The sequence below is a fragment of the Carlito syrichta genome, unplaced genomic scaffold, assembly GCF_000164805.1.
Source record: "Carlito syrichta isolate Samal-C Ts95f unplaced genomic scaffold, Tarsius_syrichta-2.0.1 Scaffold305755, whole genome shotgun sequence".
Taxonomy (NCBI): Eukaryota; Metazoa; Chordata; class Mammalia; order Primates; family Tarsiidae; genus Carlito; species Carlito syrichta.
In genome coordinates this window covers 390,141-404,277 of record NW_007249851.1, presented here as the reverse complement: position 1 = coordinate 404,277, position 14,137 = coordinate 390,141, and the positions used below count along the sequence as shown (strand labels likewise).

At 47.4% G+C, this 14,137-nt stretch overlaps 1 protein-coding gene across 1 annotated transcript in view; it reads right to left on the bottom strand.

The window, feature by feature from the left end:
* Window positions 1-13,568, bottom strand: part of TRERF1 (transcriptional regulating factor 1) — a 223,193-nt gene extending 209,625 nt beyond the window's left edge. The window contains exons 1-2 of the mRNA XM_008062571.2: window positions 13,106-13,568; window positions 12,611-12,692 (exon numbers count right to left, since the gene is read on the bottom strand). The gene's annotated coding sequence lies outside the window, so the exon portion shown is untranslated. The remainder of the gene's footprint in view (window positions 1-12,610; window positions 12,693-13,105) is intronic.
* Between the last annotated feature and the right edge of the window lie 569 nt (window positions 13,569-14,137).

Sequence of the window (14,137 nt, the reverse complement as noted above, 5' to 3'; positions counted from 1 at the left end):
TCGAGGCTGCGGTGACCGGGAGCGGCCACTGCACTCCAGTCTGGGTGACAGAGTGAGACTCCAACTCAAAAAAAAAAAAGAAAATTCTCTCCAAGTTTTTAAATGTAACCCTCCTTAAGTGGCCTCACAGAATGACCAGGAATGGTTTGAAAAGACAGAAGGCTGAGATTCCAGCCTTTGTGCTCCGAGCTTCTGTTCAGGTTAAATCAGAAGGGTTTAGATATGGATGACACAGCCTGGCTCACTTTTTATTTTTTATTTTTTTGGAGAGACAAGGTCTTGCTATGTTGGTCAGGCTAGTCTCAGACTCCTGAGCTCAAGCAATCCTTCCACCCCAGTCACCCAAAGTGCTGGGATTACGGGTGTGAGCCACTGCTCTCAGCCAGAATTAGGTTTTTAATTGAAGAGTTCATGGTGGTGTGGGGAGGCTCATTACATTTTAATTAATTTAAAATTAAATAGCCATACATGGCTAGGGGCTACCATATTAGACAGCACAGGTCTAGAGCTTTAAACTGAAGATGATGGAAGTGAATTAGATGGTGCTTTCTTTAGATTTTATGTCCCCCCCAAGTTCATATGCCAAAATCCTAACCCCCAAGATGTTGACATTAGGAGGTGGGGCCTTTGGAGGGTGATTAGGCCAATGAGGACAGAGCGTGTCTAAATAGGATTCATGCCCTTAAAAAAGAGACCCCCAGAGACCACCCTTGTCCTTTCCACTATGTAAGGACGCAGCAAGAAGATGAACCAGGAAGAGGGCCCTGGCTAGAACTCAGATCTGCCCCTGCCTTGTTCTTGGACTCCCCAGACTTCAGAACTGTAAGAAATAAATGTTAGTTGCCCCAGCCACTTGGTTTATGGCATTTTTGTTACGTAGTACCCCAAAAGGACTAAGACAGATGAGTAAATCTTAAAGTTGAACATAGCCGGGCTCGGTGGCTCAGCCTGTAATCCCGTGCCTTTAGGAGGCTGAGGTGAGTGGATTGCCTGAGCCCGCGGGTTCGAGACCCACCTGGGCAGCGAGACCTCATCTCTACAATAAATCAAAAAATCAACCAGGCATGGTAGCGCATGCCTGTAGTTCTGGCTACTCGGAAGGCTGAAGCGGAAGGATCACCGGAGTCCAGCAGGTCGAGGCTGCGGTGGCCGGGAGCGGCCACTGCACTCCATTCTGGGTGACCGAGTGAGACTCCAACTCAAAAAATAAAATAAAATAAAATAAAGTTGAACATGATGCATCAGTAAGGCCTAACTACATGTGGTTTCCCATATTCACCATGTTGTTACCTTCTTCCTTGTCTACATGGCAAGACTCTGCTGAGCCCCTCACAACTCTGTTCATGTACCACCTCTTCGAACATGTCCCTGGCTGCTCTAGACAGTCTTTCCTGCAAACTACTTCTGAAATTTTTTTTTCTAGGCAAGCCTCCCTGTGTATCATATGTCTATGGTCACATGATAGTCTTCCAGTAGACCTTGAACTCCTCTTATTTGTCTTGGTATTTCCAGCCACTGGTACAATCCTGGTATACAGTTGGCACTCGATGAATGCTTGATGAACAGGTTGTCAGCAAAGTTATCATCATCTAGCAGGGGTGGGGGACGAGGCACTCACCTCTTCTAACAAGGATATGAAACCCTCACCGTGATCTTTCTTAGAATAACAGGATCTCAGGAAAGATTCTCTGAAACCTCCTGAGCCCTCTGCCCGCAACTGCCAACAGCAGGCCTCGCGGGCAGCTCTGAATATTTTGCCCAGGTTCTTAGAATCTAGAGATCTGTACAGAACAAGTGATCAGTCAAATATGAAAGGCAACGTAGCCTAATAATCAGGTGCCAATCTTTGGACTCAGTCCTGGGTTTAGATACCAGCTCCACCACTTAAGCAAGTGACTGAAATGCCTGAGCCTCGGTTTCCTCAAGTGTAAAGCAGGTATCACACCTGCCTCTTAAAACTGTAAGAGGATGAAACGACTGAAATATCTCCACAAGGCCAGGCACACAGTAAGCTTTCTATAAATAGTAGTTACTACTACTACTACCAAGGTGATCTGGAACCCTAATTCCGATACCCCATGGCACATGCAAATTTCGGAGCCCCTAAATAGGCTCTCCTTGGTGCTCTCTGGGATCCAAAGGATAGAATCCAATCTCTGACTCACAATGTGTTACCAAAATTCCCCTCCAGTTCCCAAGAGAAAATTTAATTCCCTTTAACTTTAAAAATCAAACAGTCCTTACAGCATTTTGGGGTGTCAGGGATGAGGAAGGACACCATGAAATCCAACAAGGAGCTTTTAAAAGGTTACACACTGATTGGAGAGAGAATGGAGAAGCCCCTGGAGGGGGTAAGAAGGGGGATGGAGACAATCCCCCTGAGTTTCTGCCATTATTGAATACCCCAACTCTCAGAGCAGCCCGGTCGCCCCCTCCTCCACGTAGGCTAAGCTCTGTTAATGAGAAAGCAGAGCTCTGCCTACATTACCACAATAATGATTTCCCCGTTGCATTTTTACATGCCTGCCGCTTTATCATAGCAGAAGTAGACATATATTTTCAATAAATCCCTTCTCTCCTTCCCCCCTCCCCAACTCAAGCTCTCCCAGTAAATGCCGTTCCCTCTGCGCCCTCCCCCAACGCAATCCCCAACCCTGGAGCACAATGAGTTCCACTAATCAAAACAGAAAGAAAAAGAAAAATGGAAAAATCACAGCTGCTGAAAAACAGCATTCGCTACAAGTCAAAGCCCTCCACATTTTTTCTGCACGCAGCATTTACTTCTTCAAGGACACATCACCCCTCCCATATCAGAAATCTTACGTAGAGTTGCTCAAAGGGGAAGGAGGAGGGGGCGGGTGGAGAAATCTAATATTCAGTCTCTTTCCTATTTTGACTAAGCCAGCACAGACAGAAATATAGATAAGGCCTTGAATAACTGATTTAACAAAATGTCACTTATTAAAAGGGATGGGGGATGGGGTAGCATTTGCATTCGAGAGCTCAGTTAAACCACCCTAGCTAAAGGCTGCAAGGCCACAGACAGCAAGGCAAATGGGAAGAAAATATTTCTCGGGACTGGACTCCTTGGACGGCTGCAAGGTCTGGACCCAGTAGCAGAGAGGCCTGGATTTCTCCTTCCAACAAGAACCAACAGGGAGAAGACCAGAGGCAAAACAAAAACTAAAAGAACACAACCCAGTTGATTCTTAAGTAAATAAGCATTTATCTAGCACTAACTAGTGCCAGGCTGTGTGCTAGATGCTGAGGGTACAAAAATGAGTGATGACCCAGTTCTGCCTGCCCCAAGCTCCCAATCCAGAGGGGTGTAAGGCACGCCCCCCCTTGGCAAGTTTGACTACACAGCCCTAGAAGCCAAAGGCAGCAGGAGCCTTAAAACAGCCCCCTGTTGCCCACCCCACAGACGTGGCCCAGGACCAGGCACACAGAGCCATCAAGAAAGACTAAAGGAATGAGTGTCTGAGAGGTTTGAATTCCATGCTGGCTTCTAAAGAAGCTCAGACTCTTCAAACGGAAAGAGGCCCCTAAATGTCCTTACCTACTGTGACTCCCCCTAAAAATCCCTCAGCTCGCATGTATTCACCCAATTAAAAAAAAAAAAAAGCGAACAAGCCCCGATACTTCAAAATCAGGCTCATTACTGGTGTCCTTCAGTTGAATTTTAAGGGAGTTTGGTATCTCCTGTTGTGATGACAATAGAGGGAACTCCAATGACACTCCTATTAAAACTCCTTGGGAGCCGGGCTCAGTGGCTTAGCCTGTAATCCCACGCCTTTGGGAGGCTGAGGTGAGTGGATTGCCTGAGCCCGCGGGTTCGAGACCCGCCTGGGCAACTTGGCGAGACCCCCATCTCTACAATAAAATCCAAAAAATTAGCCGGGCGTGGTAGCGCACACCTGTAGTTCCAGCTACTTGGAAGACTGAGGTGGAAGGATCGCCGGAGCCCAGCAGGTGGAGGCTGCGGTGGCTGGGAGCGTGCCACTGCACTCCAGTCTGGGCGACAGAGTAAGACTCCAACTCAAAAAAAAACAAAAAAACAAAAAAACAAAAACTCCTTGGGCACCCACTCCATCTTTTTTTCTGCTCCTTTAGAAAAAAAATCAAAGGAGTTAGATTGGAGGCAGTTTCTCAAAGTCCAAGAACGGTCTTAGGACCAGCCTCTGTTATGACAAAGACCTGCTAGGGGTCCTCAGAAGGGTTCTTTCTGTTTAGGACCCTGTTATGTCTAGTCAGAGCCCAGAAGCTAGAGGCCACACCATCTAAAAATGACCACTGGACTGCCCAGGCACCCCCACTGAAGGGCCCTACAGAAGGAACAGGGCTGACCGTAGGAGACTGATGGAGAATAGATGCCTGATTTGTTAAAGTCAAGTCTTGGCCTTAATTACGAGGCAGCCTTAAAGCAGTGTGCTCCAGAAGCACACTGGAGCCAGACAATTTAAATTTTTTAAAATGTAATGCCCAAAACATGCTTCAACCATCTGAGTATTTCCAACTAAGGTCATCAGAGTGGCAAGCCCAAAATATCTAGATGATCTTCCTGGCTTCTATGATCTTTTGCATATATTTCATACCACATTCTTTTATATAATTCTGTATAGCATTATCTATTTGAGAGCGCACAAAATTTGGAGACCATTCAAATACTGGCATTAAACCAGGGTTTTGGATGCTAACTGACATGTGATTCTGATACGATCATTTATTTTTAGTTTTAACTTTTACTTCTCAACCCTCAGTTTCCTCAGCTGTAAAATGAAAATATCTACTTTTGTATGATTGTGGCATGACATAAATAATACATGCCTAAGAGGCTTTGGAATATAAAATGCTAGGTAAACACAAATTATTTCCACTCTCTGTTTTTCTGTTGGGTATTTTCCCCTCTCTTTGAGACCAAATTGACATTGGTTTCACTGTTTTTGAAAACCGACAACGCTAGCCTGGGCAATTTGGCAAGACCTCGTCTCTACAATAAATCAAAAAATTAGCCGAGTGTGGTGGCACGTGCCTATAGTTTCAGCTACTTGGAAGGCTGAGGCAGAAGGATCCCAAGCCCAGCAGGTTGAGGGTGCAGTGGTCATCAAAAAAAAAAAAAAAAAGAAAGAAAGAAAAAAAGAAAACCGAAATGTATATTTATTATACAAACGTAGGAAGAAGTCCCATTAGCCATGGTGTGGAAAAAATCTCACTAACTGCTGAAACTGGGTGATGGGTACAAGGGAGTTTATTATACTAGTCTATCTGTTTTTGTGTAAGTCTAAAAATCAGTTTAAGGTTTGGTATGGTGGCTCACACCTGTAATCCCAACACTTTGGGAGGCAAGAGGACTACCTGAGCCCAGGGGCTCGAGATCAACCTGGGCAATTAGGTGAGATCTCATCTCTACAATAAATCAAAAAAATTAGGTAGGCATGGTGGTAGTTCCAGCTACTAGGAAGGTTGAGGCAGAAGGATTGCCTGAGCCCACGTGGTTGAGGCTGAGGTAGCTGTGAGTTTGGGCAACTTGGTGAGACCTCATCTCTACAATAAATCGCAAAAACTAGCTGGGGGTGGTGGCGTGCGTCTGTAGTTCCAGCTACTTGGAAGTCTGAGGTGGAAGGATTGCCTAAGCCTAGCAGGTCAAGGCTACAGTGGCTGAGAGTGTGCTGCTGCACTCCAGCCTGGGCGACAGGAGTGAGACACTGACTCAAAAATAAATAAATAAATAAATAAATAAATAAATCAGTCTAAAATAAATAAACGAAGCCTCACCCTCTTAGGCAGAGGCCAGGGGCCTGATTAGTGTATTTTTTTTAAAGCTCAAATTGACTGCCCAGTATACACAATAAGACTAGGGCTAATGACTGCTTTTGGGTAGATTCAGCTTTTATAGCACAACCCTTATTTGGAAAACAAAGACCGAATGCAAATGAAGACTGCCAAGAATACTGGACCACAGTGGGGTTTCTTGAGTAGGTGCAGGGTTGCCCGGTGCCCAGTTCATAGGGTTCTTCAGGGAACAAACCATGTTAATTTGTCCCTTTGGGTGGACACATCTTAAATTCTGAATATGGAATCAGACTTTGAACCTATATTAACTGGTATTTCACAGCCAGCGTTTTTGGTTTTTTTCTTTTTTCATCAGGGTCTCATTTGGTCATCCAGGCTAGAGTGCAGTAGTGCACTCATGGCCCACCGCAGCCTCAATCTCCTGGGCTCAGGTGAGGCTTCTGCCTCAGCCTCCTGGATAGCTGGGACTAAAAGCACATGCCACCACCCCTGGCTAATTTCTTAATTTTTGTTTTTGTAGAGACGAGGTCTTGCTATGCTGCCCAGGCTGCTCTTGAACTGCTGGGCTCAAGCAATCCTCCCACCTTGGCCTCCCAGAGTGCTGGGATTACAGGGGTGAGCCACCACACCCAGCTGACACAGCCAGCATTTCTGATGCCAGCCTTCTAACAGTAAGAACAGTTTCATCAAAGGATCCCAGGGAGCTTGAAAACCCCAAACAGAAGGGGGCTACAAGGAGAGAAGAACAGTGAGAGTGGACACAGAGAACAGAGCTTTTAGCAGAAGCTTTGGGAAATTCAGGGCCATGTTTCCTTGGTCGTCAGATTTTAATAACTGAAAAGGAGATCTGGCTAAAGAACGAGTCACCTTGCTGTAGTCTGTGTGTGATGCCTCTTACGGTTCATGTAGCACTTTCCATACATGATCTAATTCCCCCTCACAACAACTCTGAGAGATGACAGATGGCATCACCCCTCTTTTAACAGATGTGGAGACAGGCTCGAAGGCTGACTTGTCCAGAGTCTTAGAGTAAAATGGATCTCAACCTTGATCTTCTGACCCTCTCCTCATCCGCCCCACCTTCCGTGTAGACCCCGTGGTTGGGGGCCATCAAGCCTGGTGGTCTGTGGAATATTCTTATGGGGCCTGAAAAAGAGGCAGCTCTTTGCTTTTTATTTTTTTGTTTTTGGAGCTTCTTGTTCAAAACATATGACACTGTACCCACTAACTTTTTAACAGGGCTGAAAATCACTGAAGTCTTTTTTCAATCATAGTTTTTAAATAAATCTAACGTGAGGTCCAAATTACTTTAGTCGAAGACTCTTTTCCCCAAGCAAAAGAATCTGCTCCTTCCTCTGCGCCGCTCAGTAATGCAGTCAAATGTTCAGAAAAATGCAGTACAATTTCTGATGCAGTCTTAACCCTTAAAGTCTCTGGCTGATGTCAAGTCTGAGCCCAAACCCCCTCCCGGGGATGGCGCAGGCCAGCATCTGCATTATTCTCAGCTTTTTCCTCCTTTCACAGTGGAGGAAGAGTCCCTCCCCCGGCAAAGGCCAGATCTTCCTTTCAGACCTTCTCAAGGGCTCTGCTCAACTGACCCAACCCATTTCTCTAGATCCATCACTCCCTCTCCCCTGATCTTTCTCATCAGCACACAAATATACCATCGTGTTAAACAAACAAACAAACAAACAAAATCCCCTCTCACTTCATGCACATGGCCTTCCAGCTCCCACTCCAATTCTCTGCTCCTCCCTCGCCCCTTCATGGTCAAATTTTGCCAAAACGTTGACTATACATCCTATCTAAAGTTCCTCACTCACAACCTTTTCCCAGCCCTCTCCAGTTGTGGTCCCACCCCATCCTCATTCCACTGAAACTGTTCTTCACAAAGTCACCAATGGATTCCACTTTGCCAAACCCAAAGGCGACTTTTCTGGCCTTATTAACCTCATGAAACATCTCTCACACACACACACACACACACACACACACACACACACACACACACACACACGCACACACCCTTCACGCTGCCTGTCCTCTCTCTACAAGCTCCTTAGGCCATCTCATCAGGTCTCCTAGATTTAAATACGCTCTCCATGCTGATGGCTCCCACATTTTTTAACTTGTCCTAGATGAGACACTCTATCGGACTATCTTTCTCATATAACAGGCATCTCAAACTGAAATATTTTGATTCTGCTCCCATGCCTCCCAATGTTCCCCCATCTCAGCAAATAGGGCCACCATGTACCCAGTTGCTCAAGCCAGAAAACTTGGAGTTATTCTAGATCCTTCTCCCCACCCCACCCCCACCCCACCAAACCCCACAGCAGGCCCACCCATTCTGCCTCTAAATGTACATCTCACACCCACCAGTTCCTCTCCACACCCCCTTGCTTCACCCACCCCACCTGCCTCTTCACTGTGCTCCCCAGGTCCACGCCTTTCTCTGTTGTCTCTCCACAAATGCAGTCCCCGTAGAACATGAGTGAAGGGCTTCCCACGCCAAACGTTCAATGCCTTCTCACTACCCTTTAAATGAAATCCAAACTTTTTCAAGGTCTAAGGAGTCCTGCACAGTCACCTCATGCTGCCCTCTCTCCCTGGCCCTTGTCTTCCTGCGCCTCTTCGAGTCCCCCAAAGCCAAAGTCCTCTGCACAGGCTCTCCTCTGCCTGGCGTGCTCTGTCTTCCGCCACCCCCCATCCTCAGAGAAACCTTTCCAGTCTTCTCTAAAGAAGTCCATCCAAGTCACTGCTCCCATGGTTTCATCAGAGCATTTATAACAACTGGAAATATTTATTTCTTTACCCGTCTGCCTCTGGACTGTAAGCTGAGGTTGGAGTTAAGGACATGGGTAGAGGGAGAGAACTACATCTCTTTTAACTATCAACATATTCCTGGAGCTTTAACACAGCGCCCGGCAAATAGTAAGTGCTCAGTAAGTAGCACTTCTTTCATGCACGCAAGAAACCAGGGCCACCTACGATAAAAAGAACTGTTACCTTGTTCTACCAGCCCACAGTTAACACTGCCATTGAGGCACACAGGCTCTTTGTCCCCTTCCTCCTCCATCAAAAGAATTTATTTTTATGCTGCTAAACCAACACCCCAATCGGTCAACAGATACCCGCCCAAGGCCCAGCTTACTGTCTTCCATGAGGAACAACCAAGGGTCATTTGTTTCTTGAATTAACTCTAAACCACTACAGGCAGTTACTCTGAGAACTTAAAATTCTTAGAAAATATCACAGAGGCTTTTTGTTGCGTGTTCTCTTTAACCCAAAAGAAAAGATTTATTAAGAGAGCCCTGGGGTCAAGCTCATGTTACTAAGACTATACTCTTCCTTAAGAATGCCGCAACACCCTTGTCTAAAAGCATCCAGTAACTGGAGTCCAGCTGTTCCTGTCTTCCTCTCCCCACAAAATAGATCAACTGTTTTAGTTTTTCCTTTATTTCGTTGGTTCCCCTCCAACATGCAAACTCAGAAATATTAATCCATGAGATCCCAGAGGATTCGGATCCTCCTCAGCCACACAGTTTTATGAGGTCAGAAATAAAAGGAGCTGAATTCAACTGCTTTTAGCAGGACCATGAGCACCCACTTATACTACTGGGGGGCTGAGTCACTTGCCTAGATCTTTACTTTTTATGTCAATGTCCAAAGTCGATAAAAACATCAAAAGTTTTTCCCGAAAGTACTCCTGGTGACACACACAGTATCCTAGAATTGACTAATATAATGTCATTATCATGAACCTTATCACAAATATTCAGCCAAATTCCAATTACCCCCATGTGAATTCTCCACAGAAAGTGAGCAAAGCCACACTGGGCTTTCTGGTCTTCCACTCTTCCTCAAAGCTACCTCCTCCTGCTGCCTGGGAATAACAGCTCAATTAACCTTAGACTTGACCAAGCATTAGACAAGTAAACCAGCTGGCTGGAGAGAAAACGTCTAAGATGAACTGAAATTATTTTTGGTGCCTGGGATAACATGCTTCACTCTCTATTAGCACATTTAATTGGGAATTGTTTTGTCCAAGACAGTGGCAGCCTTTTATTCATAAGTATTTCCTTGCATTTGACGGTCAAGATCACCAGATCACTTGAGAGTCCTTTCTGGAATACCAATCCACTTTCTCCATGAGAAGACAAAAACAGAAGTTAATCAACTCACCCAAGTCCATGAAGCAATTTGGCCGTTGGCCCAGGAAGAGACCGTCAAGACCTCTGGAGACCTTGCTCACAAGACACAGAATTTCAGAGCCGGAAGGGAACTCACGGATCAAATTATGTGTTTTTAAGACAAAAAACTCAAAGCCAAGAAATGCCTAGAAATTGGTACCTTCCCCACTTTTCTTTCCAGTGATATTTCCCCCTGCCTTGAGCATCAAACCACCTTCAAGATTCTTTGTCACTTTACAAATACTGAAACTCAAGCCAACTACTGAATGCAAGACAGTTTTAATACTTCCTGACTAAACAACTTTATGGAGAATCTTTACATTTTCCAAAAAAGTGAGTGCTTCTGGTTAGTATGACCAACTCACCCATTAAAAGAGGAGAAAAGGGAAAAATTATAAATAAGCTTTGTTTTTTATGGTCACACATCTTATTATATAAGCAGCAAAGAACACTACAGTCTCCTAACTCAACAAAAACCACAGGCCCAAATGGGTTAAAGGAGGCAAAACTGAGTACTTTCCACACAGTTCATAGAACAACTGTTTTCACAGCAAGCTCACATAAATGCTATGTGATATTAACACATGCCTGCTATGTGAAAGCTTGCTTACCAAGCTGTAAAAAGACCCATGTTTACTATGGAACCTGCAAAATTAATCTTCTCAGTGCTTATAAAGCAGAAGGGAAACACTCTTTTGGGGATGTCAAGCTGGCTTCTAAACAATTCTTTGGCGAAAATGGACATGCCTAGAAGGGCGGGGCCCAAAGAGGTGTGTCACTCTGGGTATCAATTCCTATAAATCAAATCCTGACAATCACCACAATATTTTAAAACGAATGAATTATGATTCATGGGCCTTCAAATCTTTATTACCATAAGAACATTCTCGGTAGAAGAGAAAAAAAAATCCCACTGTGAGTTGATTAATGGTCAAAGCAAGACAATAAAATAAATCTCATAAATATAAGGAAAAAAACCTGAATGACTGCTCTTGGCTCTGAGGTTAGGCATGTAAATAATTCCACCCTGGAATGAACATACATAAAGATTTTGTTTACCCTCCCAGCAAATACAACAACCAGACTCAGATTTTCATCGGGTAAAAATAAGAGCTAATTTGTTTAACTAATGCCTAGTTAGGAACCCTTGACAAGTGGCGATAATATTTAATTCCCAACTAATTCAACTCTCACACTGCCAAATATCAAACCCTCAATCTGGAAATCTGATGTCAGGAAGGAAAGAAAAAAAGCACTGTCCATCAGTAATGTGTAGAGAGTTTTTTTTTTTTTTAAAGTCCATTTTCCCCCAGTCCCCACAACAGAGCCTGCCTAGAGAATTGTGGAAAGCTTAACCAACCTTAGTTAACCCCATGGCCTATGGGTCACTCCCTAACTCTACTAAACATTTGTGGGTTGGACCCCCTGGTGCTAAAATTGGTTTAAAGTTAAACTCCCAGCACAATTAAGGTACCTGACAGCCAAGACCTACAACTCTTCTGCAGAAATCAGTAGGCTCAGGACCAAGAAAACAGAGGCAAGGCAAGGCAAAGACCAGTTAACTAGTCAGGCGCTGAGTTCTCCGGCTTGCTATCCTGCCAGTGGGCACCAAAACCACATTTTCTATCGCCAAACTCCTGTCTTGAAAGGGTAAATGATGCAGACGACAGGTACTAACTGGGAAAACCTAAAACTCTTTTCTTAAAGCTCTTCTCCATGGCCTGCTGAAAAGCGCACCCAGACTGGCTTTCGGAAGGCATTTTTTAATGAACTCTTCAGCCACTCCTGGACGGGTCATTCGTGAGCATGACTTCCAAGCACTTTACAAGACAGCCCAGGCCACACTGGGAGCAACCCACTTCAACACGGTCACTTGCCAAAGCTGCGTCTAGTCTGGGGAAGAGTTTCCACAAAGCGGGCTCTAACAGGCCGGTTGGAAGGCACACAGAGGAACCAGAAGGCGTTTTCTTTTCACCTAAGGATGGCAGGCGCACATGTTCCAGCCCAATGCTGGCCAGAGGCTGCCTGCCAGGTGCTCTCCTCGGCCTCCGCCGGTGAATAGGTGGTTTGGTTTTGCTTTTAATATCCATTTCGCCAGACCACCAGCAGTAACTTCCAGTCTCCCAAACTGAAGTTGAGGAGTGAAGGGGCAGGTTTACCTCCTAACACATTTCTCCCATCTGGGTGGCCACACTAACTTCTGGGGCGTACCCAGCCCCCACAGAGCCCGCCGGCGCATCGATATACACATATGCATCATGTCAAAAACCCCAAAAGGCACATCCCCAGAGTCCTGCGGTTTCTTGGCTGAAGAAGGAGGGCATTATAACATCGCAGCCTTTAACTGCAAACCCACCATCACCGCTACCCTTTAAGCCAGGATCGCCAATTATAGCGCCCACCTCACCCCTCCCCCTTTGCCGGGATGCTGTGCAGCCCAGAGAGGGGAGAGGGAAGAAGGGAAGCGGGGAGAAGGCCCGCTCACACACTGAAAGTAAAAGGGGGGAGACTTTTCCTTCTCTGTCCCCCCATTCTTCCCTCGCACCACACCCCACCCTCATCTTCTCACGGAGCATCCCCCAACTAATTTTTAAAAAATGAAACTTAACAAGCTTCTTGCCTACCTTGGCTGTTTCTGCAACAAGTGCATGGGCAATCCAACAAGACCCGTCTCCGCTTGGGGGGTGAGATGGGGGGCGAGCAGAGCTGAGGGAGTAATTTCAATATTAATTTATGTCAGCCGCCTTCTCACAGCGCTACTCACTTACAGTACTGCCCTCAGCCTGTAAACAAATATCGCTCCGCCAGGAAACATACTCCCCAGATGCAAGCCCCTCTCCCCAGCAGGGAACCTGGCCCCTCGCCCCCACCGCAAACAGTGTGCTCCCCGACCCTGGGTGGGAAGCTCCGGGTTTCCAAAGCACCCACCCACCACCTCCGCCACCACCCCAGCAAGAAACTTACTCGGTCCGTCTACGCCTCCACCCTCCCTTCAGGAAATCTACTCTCCATATGCATTCAGCCTCCCCGCAGGAAATCTGCTCCCCCCTCCCCCCTTCTATATACATGCACCCCTCCCTCTCCTCCTCCCCACGCGCCCTCCCCGGCCAGAAACTTACGAGTGAGCAAGCGTGCAGGCTCTCCCGATCCTGGAAACTTACTCCCAGATATAGCGCCCGCCAGCCCCCTTTCCCAGCCCTGCTCCCCTTCCTGCCCTCCGCGGCAAGCAACTCCAAACTCTCCGCATCCAGCCGCTCTCCCTCCCCGGTGGAAATTTGCAGCGCCGGGCTGCGCGCGTGCATCCACCCTCCCCTTCAGGAAACTTACTCCCCATCTGCATGCACCGCCTCTCAGCCATCGCTTAGAGGGAAGGGGGTGTGCTGGGGAGACAGAAATACATATGTATCTCTCGCCCCTCCCCCGGCCGCAGCCCACTCGGGGCCGAGCCGCGGTAACCTGGCCTTACCTTTTGCATTGCTCCCACCCTCGCCCCCTCCCTTAGCCCTCCTTATCCGCTCCCCGGTACCCCCCCCCTTTTTTTTTTTTTACCCATTACCCACCCCTAGCAACCGTTCCCAAGCTCCTCTCGGCCTTTTTTTTTTTAAATCCAGGATGCAAATTCCTCCCCTGTCAGCAAATCGACTGTCAAATTATTTTCTTGCAAAAGGAGAAAGGCGGGGTGGGGGGGGGGGAGCAGGAGAAAAAGGGGGGAGGGCGGGGGAAAGGAGGAGAGGGACAGAGGAGGGGAGAGATATCCCTCCGCAGAGCTGGGTCTGGCCGCGGGCGGGGAAGCAGGAAGTAAGGTGTCCAGCTCCGCGGCCGGCGGGTCCTCCGCCGAGGCCCCCGCCCGCGTCCCCTGTCCCCCGGGGCGCCGCGCTCCGGCGGGCGCGGGCAGCCCGGCGCATTGTTCGCAGCCGTCTCGGCCGTGCACCGCCGACTTTATTTGTGCGCTCTGCGTGTGCGTGAGGCTGCACCTTTTGTAGGCTGGCGAGTGTCGGGACGAGGATGGGACGGGGGACACGGGCCCAGCTGCGGCCCCGAGCGGGACCCGTCAGCCCCGGGGTGCAGAGGACTGCCCGGCGTGGCCGGAAAATCGAGGCCCGGGAGAAGGCAGCGTGGCCGGGAAGCTGCCGCCCTAGACCCGGACCCGC